The 8,897-nt window shown below is 20.0% G+C and overlaps 1 pseudogene; it reads right to left on the bottom strand.

The window, feature by feature from the left end:
* Positions 1-2,908: 2,908 nt before the first annotated feature.
* LOC149886027 (uncharacterized) lies at positions 2,909-3,687 on the bottom strand (annotated as a pseudogene).
* Positions 3,688-8,897: the final 5,210 nt, after the last annotated feature.

Raw genomic sequence — 8,897 nt, 5'->3', positions numbered from 1 at the left:
GATTTTTGACCCATTTGCACGCAATTGAAATTAATTTGAAATTCACAATATTTTAAGTTGATTTTTAATGAATTAAAAGCTGCCTGATGATGTTGTGATGAATTTTTTGATTGAAAAACTACTCAATTATTTGCTAATTAATTGATACTCGCTGCGAAAAAAATTTCGCAGAGGATTTATCAATTAATTAGCAAATAATTGATCCAAAATAAAATCATTTAAACTTTTGTGAAACCTCTTAATTTTTATCACCTACCTTTTAATGAAATTTCTGAGTAAACGGTAATGAGTCAAAACCTAATTTTTTTAATTTTATTAACAAATAACCTATTTACCTAATTGGAAAAATAATTATTTTGATATCTATTTCTGTTAGATTTTTATTCAAGAAAAACCAAAGATTAGATTTGAAAATTCTGCAATCGTTCAAACTTTCATGAATAGCTGTATTATCCTAGTAATAATGCAGGCATAAAACAGAAAAAGGCATCCAGATTCTGTACCAAAATTACTGCCTTCTGGGTGAAGATTACTTGCAAAGGAGTATACACAACATCAGTATCAAATTTGACATAATATTTCATAATGTATACTGAAAAAGATAAAGTACATTTAAGTTATTTTTTAAATGTTATCTAAAATTGTTTACAACTTTCACATGACAAAGTTAACTTTACATAATTCTACAGATTCAGAAGAAAAAAAAAAGTTATATTGATTAAGGAAAAAAAAAAAAAAAAAAGTTACAGTATTTTATGACACACTTAAAAAACACTTTTAAGTGTGACATAAAACTTTAGATCTATCTGATCACAAGTTTACAAGAACCACTAAGTAAAAAAGGATGATTTAAAAGCAGCTATTTGAATACAATAAGTAAACAAGTTCATAAAAATGAAAAAAAGGAACTCTGCACAAAACAAACAACCATTGGGTGATCATTGGTTGACATTCTGTGTGTGACTTTCTGTTTCACTGTGTGACTTTCTAAATTCCTTTCTAATTAGGTTTTCACCTAATATATTGCAAAGAACTACAATAAAAACAAGTTTTAGTCAAATAAATATTCTGAATAAAGAATTTCAAGTTAGTAAAAGTTATGACATAAAGCTGACAGTTGCCTCAGGGTTTACTAAAAAAGTAAACCCTGAGGCAAATATGTCAGCTTTGGTAGGGTTTGAATAGTCCTTTTTGAAAAATGCAAACAGACATTAAATTTAATTACAAAAAGTCCAAGGCAAACATGTTAGTTTTGGCAAGGTTTTAATACCCCTAATTGAAAACGGTGACACAAAAATTAATTACAGAAATAAATCTATACAAGAAATAGTAATATTACTAACAATACTGCCCATTACCAATAATTTAAATAACTAATATTATCCTAGAAAACATTTGTTCATGAGATAGTAAAATAATGACAAGCCTGTTAATATAATGTATTAAGTAGCTAGCAACACAAAAAATGTATCCTACTGTCTGAAAGTTTAAATTAAACGTAATTCTTTAAAGCATTACAGTAATTCAGCTTTGAATTACTTGATGAATGTAAATTTTTTTTACCTTAGTAACAAAACTATTTTTGTACAAATCACTTTAATACACAGATACTAGCATTTTCTTAATTTGTAAAACTATCATTTTTCTTAAGCTGAGGGTCAAAGTGAGACATACCTTAACACTAGAAAACCTATGTTTTGAGATAAAAAAAGTTCTTAGGAAAAATAAAAAACAAAATCTTTAAATTAAACATTTTTTAAAAAATTTTCAGTGTTACAGGATATTACAAAAGCTTATGAACAATATGCAATTTTCATACTTTTCTGAGTTTATCCAAAATGAAATACGAAGGTTCAGAAGATAGAAAACTATAACTCTAAACTTAAGAACACTTTTGTTATGTTAAGCATTTTTCCTTTGCATTTATACTAATCCTTCTTCAACAATAATTTGTTACTTTGTTTCTTTGAATGATTTTTTTAATAACTGTAATACTGCAAGTTAACGAAAAAAAATGTTTTACAGTATTTTTTCAAAGTATGATGCTATAAAAGTTTTTAAAGAATTACCCATTAGCGTATTTCATAAAAGAACTATGTCAATATATTAAGGTTTTTTATTCTTTCCAGTTTTTCCCACACAGAGGCTTTAAAGACAAGGAACAAAAAACAATAGGTTATGGTTAATTTATTATCAAAATGTACATAGAATGTTGATATAGAAAATAAAATAATAAAATAAAGGAGATCATCTTTAAAAAAAAGATGTTAAGACAACAAACATGCTGCTAGATTATCTTCATAATTTTTAAGAAAAAATCTTATGAAAACTTCATTACAAAATCATTTTAAATGATAAATAAGACCATAAGTTTGAGTTTCAAAAATAGTGTATTATTCAACATTGTTAAAAACATTTTTAATGTTTAATGAAATTTTCTTTATCATTATATTTTTTGGAATAATAGTGAATACTTCAGAAATTGCATCAATGCTTGTTATTTGTAACTTATTGCTTTCAAACAGCCACAGGAAAAGTACTTCACACAATATACATCAGATAAATTTTCTTTTAGATATCTAATTTTATATTCTTAAATTTTGTAAAAAAAACCCTGTGTTGTGATCAACATTTTCTGAAAAGTAACAAAAAGATTTTTGTTTGAGAAAGTTTTTCTCTATAAAGTAAAGTGCAATTGAAAAAATGTGTCAACTAACTTTTGCTCCAGTGATAACTTTTAACCTCATCCTGGACAACATATTGATAACTTGAAGCAAAATCTTCTAAAATTATTCATTTCTTTTGCTTAAGATTTTCTTTGCAGTTTTTTTAAGTAACTACTTTGCGTTTTTGTAATATATGATTTTGTGGTAAGGGTTTTAATGCTCTGCAAAAGAAGTCATTAAATTTATTGAGTGGCAGTATTTGCAACACTAGTTTGTATAGTCAGTGGTCTGCCATCGTTTGAATACTTTGAATAATTTTTCTTAGCTAATTGCCTATAAATTCTTGAACTAAATACCTTCTTGAATACCTGGGCATTGGTCAAATTGGTGCTGCATACAGCATTTCTAACAGAAAAAACAATTAAGAGTAGTAATAACATTTTTTGAAGGTGTTGGAATTTTTTTAATACTTCCCTGGCATCCTTCTTAGAAACTTATCTCTTTGATAAAAAATTATCACTAATTTGACTGTTTCTGGTGAAATAGGGTTCTCAAGATTTTTTCCTGGTAATTATAAAATCCCCTGCTCACGTTTATCTATTTTATCGTTAGAAAAAGATAAACAGTTCAAAGTAATTTCATATCTTTTGATATGTCCAAGATTTTGTTGCAAGTGTTAACATTTGCACCTTATAATGTTAGGAGTCAATCAATTAAATTTTTTTTTGAACTCATACATTAAACTGTCTAGATCAAAATCTTTGTGTTACTGTTTGAAATGGTGCTGTTTATTTGTGTTGTTAAAGAAATATCTCTAATATTATATGCTAACAAAACCTTTTTAGCAACTCTGTCTAATAATATCCTCACAATTTTGTTTTGCTGGTGAAATCCAGAGTAATTCATATAAAAGTATTAAACTTTTACTTACATTTTTACTAACATTTAACAGTTACTTTGTGACTCCCATTCTTCCTGTCAAATCTTCATCAGCTTCCACTGCTCTTTTGTAATGTTCGCTGCATGTTTTCAAACCCGGGGTTACATATAAATTCTTTTATTGTAAAAGCAAAACTCAAGGGAATTCTTTAAGTTCCCTAAAAAAAAAAGCAAGTTTAGATAAGTTTTAAAAGTAACTGATATCTTAACAACTATTATAAGTCTCCACAAAACATTTTCCATTTTATTCCCATAAGAAATCTGCTGTAACTATAATAAATGTTAGATTAACTTTTACAAAAGTCTTTTTACTTTTCCTTTTGCATTTTAAAAGGATTGCAACATTTTTTATTTTTCTCTCAAAGTATTTGCAATAGAACTGCTAATGATAACCACATGAAATTCTTATTGAATATATTTTTCTTTCATATTCGCTTACCACATTATTTTCTTAACAGATTTTAATGTTATGTTTTACAATTTCATTTCTACAATTGTTAACTCAAATATGTTTCTTTAAAGAAAATAGAAATACAGAAAATTAACATTATGCTTTTTCATAATACACTCTTCCATTTGTTTATACTTTAAATAAAGGTGTCACCAGGAGAAATTTCAGAGGAATGGTGGGGGACAATTTTAAAAAGCTTAACTTAAACTGCCTAAAACACGTTACTGGTTTTTTAGAAACTTATCTATGGAGGTAAGCATTTAATGACTAGGAATAGTAGTTATGCATTCAAGAGCAACAAAACTAGTTAAAACTTGAAACTTTATAGAAAAAATTTGAAAACTAAAATGTAAACTAATTCACTAATTTTATAAAATGTATTTCAGATATATTTCAATAATTCAACTTCAATACAACATATAATATTGATAAAACAAAAAAGAAAATAATAACATTCACAATAGTAAAAAGAATAACAATATATAAAAAAATAACCAAAATAATAAATCTTATGCGAAAAAAAAACAAACAAAAAAACAATATTAAAATGAAATTAACTAAAAAAAAGAGAAGTAACAAAAAAAAAAACTAGTAACAAAAAAAATTAAGAACAAATTAAACAATCATAAAAAGAATAAAAATAAATATAAACATAATGACTAAAGCAACAAAAGAAAAGAAATTCAAAATAAAAAAGAATATATATATAAAAAAAGGAAACAAAAGATTAGGAAAAATATAACATCAATAAAGTGAATAATAACAAAAATATCAATTAAAACAATAACAAAACTCATAATGAAGAAAATGATTCCAACAAAAATAAAGAAAAATACAATTATAATAATCATCGCAAGAATAATACAAAACTTAAAAAATAGAAAAACTATCAAAATTAATAAAAGCAAAAACAACAAAAATAACAATACTAAGAATAATATTATAAACAAATATAATAATAAAAATAATAATAATAATGATAATAATAGTAATAACAATAATAATGATAGTAGAAATTATAATAATAAAAAGAATAAAACGATAACAGAAAAAAGAATAACACGATAATAGAAAAAAGAATAAAACAATAATAGAAAAAAGAATAAAAAGAATACCGATAATAATAATAACAATAATAATAATAAAAAACAACAACAACAAAAATAATAGAAATAATAATAAAAATAATAAAAACAATAATAATAAAAAACATTTAAATAAATTATTATTATTATAATAATGATAATAATAATAGCAATAAAATTTAAAAAAAATAAAAAATTAAAACAAAAATAAAAAAAGCAATAAGAATAAAAAGGAAGAAAAAAACAAACAAAATAATCAAAATAACACAAACAAAAATAACATAAATAGCAATAAAAACACCTATAATAATTACGTAAATAGAAATAAAAACAGTATAAATAACAAAAATAACAAAAATAATAAAAATAATATATTAATATTAATAATAATATAAATAACAATAATAATAATAATAATAGTAATAATAACAATAGTAATAATAATAATAATAATAATAATAATAATAATAATAATAATAATAATAATAATAATAATAATAATAATAATAATAATAATAACAATAAAAAGAATAATAATAATAATAATAATAAATATAATAACAAAAATAAGAATAATAATAATAAAAAGAATAACAATAATAATAATAATAATAACAACTATAACAATAATAGAAATAGTAATATAAATAACAAAAAAATAATAACAAAGATAATAATAAAAATAGAAATATAAATAATATTAAAAACAAAAATAATAATAACAATAACAATAATAACAATAATAATAGTAATAAAAACAATATTAATAACAATAATAATAATGAAAACTATAATAATAATATAAAAAATAATAATAACAATAAGAATAATAAAAATAGCAATAATAATAACAATAATAACAATAAAAATAATAATAAAAATAATAATAACAATATAAATAATAATATTAAAAAAAAAAAAAATAATAATAACAATAATAATAACAATAACAACAATAATATTAATAATAACAATAGAAATAAAAATATATAATAATAATAATAATAATAATAATAACAATAATAAAAATAAAATAAATAATAATAATAATAATAAAAACAATAATAATAATAATAATGACAATAATAAGAATAAAAATAACAACAATAACAATAATAACAATAATAATAACAATACTAATAATAATAACATAAATAATGACAATAATAATAAAAATAATAATAGCAATGATAATAATAACAAAAATAACAAAAACAACAACAACAATAATAATTATATTAATAATAAAAACAATAATAATAAAAACAACAATAACAATAATAATAACAATAATAATAATAATAATAACATAAATAATAACAATAATAATAACAATAAAAATAATAACAATGTTAACAATAATAATAATAATAACATAAATAATAATAATAATAATAATAATAATAATAATAATAATAATAATAATAATAATAATAATAATTATAATAATTATAATAATAACAATAACAATAATAACAATAACAATAAAAACAATAATAATAATAATAATAATGATAACAATAACAAAAATAATAACAATAATAATAATAACAACAATAATAATAACAATAACATAAATTATAACAAAAATAATAACAATAACAATAATAACAATGATAACAATAATAATAACAATAATAATAATAATAACATAAATAATAATAATAATAATAATAATAATAATAATAATAATAATAATAAAAATAATACTAATAATAATAAAAACAATAATAATAATAACAACAATAATAATAATAATAACAATAATAATAATAATAACATAAATAGAAACAATAATAATAACAATAACAATAATAACAATAATAACAATAATAATAACAATAATAATAATAATAACATAAATAAAAATAATAATAATAATAATAATAATAATAATAATAATAATAACAATAATAACAATAACAACAATAACAATAATAACAATAATAACAATAATAATAAAAATAATAATAACAAAAATAATAACAATAATAATAATAACAATAATAATAATAATAATAATAACAATAATAATAACAATAACATAAATAATAATAATAATAATAATAATAATAGTAATAACCACAGCAATAATAACAATAATAACAATAATAATAATAACAACAATAATAATAATAATAACAATAATAATAAACATGATAATAACATAAATAATAACAATAATAAAAAAAATAATAGCAATGATAATAATAACAATAATAATAATAACAATAATAATAATAATAACAATAATGATAATAACAACAATAATAATAATAATAACAATAATAATAATAATAACATAAAGAATAACAATAATAATAATAGTAAAAATAATAATAATAATAATAAAAACAATAATAATAATAACAACAATAATAATAATAACAATAATAATAATAATAACATAAAGAATAACAATAATAATAACAATAACAATAATAACAATAATAACAATAATAATAACAATAATAATAATAATAACATAAATAATAATAATAATAATAATAATAATAATAACAATAAAAAAAATAACAATAATAACAATAACAATAATAATAATAACAATAATAACAATAATAATAAAAAAATAATAACAATAATAATAATAACAACAATAATAACAATAATAATAACAATAATAATAACAATAACATAAATAATAATAATAATAATAATAACCACAACAATAATAACAATAATAACATTAATAACAATAATAACAATAATAATAATAATAACAATAATAATAACAATAACAATAAACATAATAATAACATAAATAATAACAATAATAAAAATAATAATAGGGTCATTCCATATGAAATCATCCAGACCATGACACCCATACGTCTCAGAATTTATTCATTTTTTTCTCACTTACAGTCCATATTAAAAAAATAATAACTGCAAAAATTTTAGTTAAAAGTACACATGGGTTCCAGACATATTGTCAGTTAAAATAATGCTGACTCAGCATTTTAGTGATTTTCTGAAGCGACTACAAAGCAACTTTGACATATAGTATCTTTATAATGGCTTGGGGAAATTTCCTAAAGTTTGGTACCCCAATAGATTTTTACTTGCAGAATCCAAAAGGAGCACTGTCAAGACTCCATTGTCTCAGGAAATGCCTCGTTTATCCAATTTTGTTCAAAATTATTGACTTGTAAATTCATGATTTTTGGAGGTAAAATGAAGGCTGTGGCCCAAAATCCCAAATAAAAAGTTTAACTGTATATCATTATTTTATCTTAGGTCTACTGAAAAAAATTAGATTCATCAATTGTCTCTCTAATACTTGATCGAAATTTGCGTTTTAAAATTGTGTCTTTATAGAAAAATTTAAATTTTGTAACGAAAGCAAGTGAAATGTTTTTTAAAACATTTATTTGAATAAAACATCAAATAGTGTTATTTATTGACTAGTTTAGGACGTTTATAGTCATAGGCCAAGGTAGGACCAGCAGGCCTCTGACCAGTTCTCCCCCCCCCATCTCCCTGGATTTGTTTTGTTTTTTTTTTAATGCATTAAATGATATAGTAATAAATAATTATTAAAATTCAATTTAAAGCATAATTTTTTTTTTAGTTTAAATTTGAGAAACAATTTTTTTCATTATTTACCTCTTATTTTAAAGTGAGCACAGTAAACTAATATCTTTTCATGATTTTAAAAATCATAAATTTTAAAACCAAAAATATTGAAATGTTTTTTAAAACATTTTAACAATCAATATCTTTATAGTATTATTT

The sequence above is a fragment of the Hydra viridissima genome, unplaced genomic scaffold, assembly GCF_058129835.1.
Source record: "Hydra viridissima isolate aposymbiotic clone 2 unplaced genomic scaffold, HvirCarnegie_v1 scaffold_7, whole genome shotgun sequence".
Lineage (NCBI taxonomy): Eukaryota > Metazoa > Cnidaria > Hydrozoa > Anthoathecata > Hydridae > Hydra > Hydra viridissima.
Note: the sequence above shows the minus strand (reverse complement) of the source record. Positions and strands in the feature narration are given on the sequence as shown.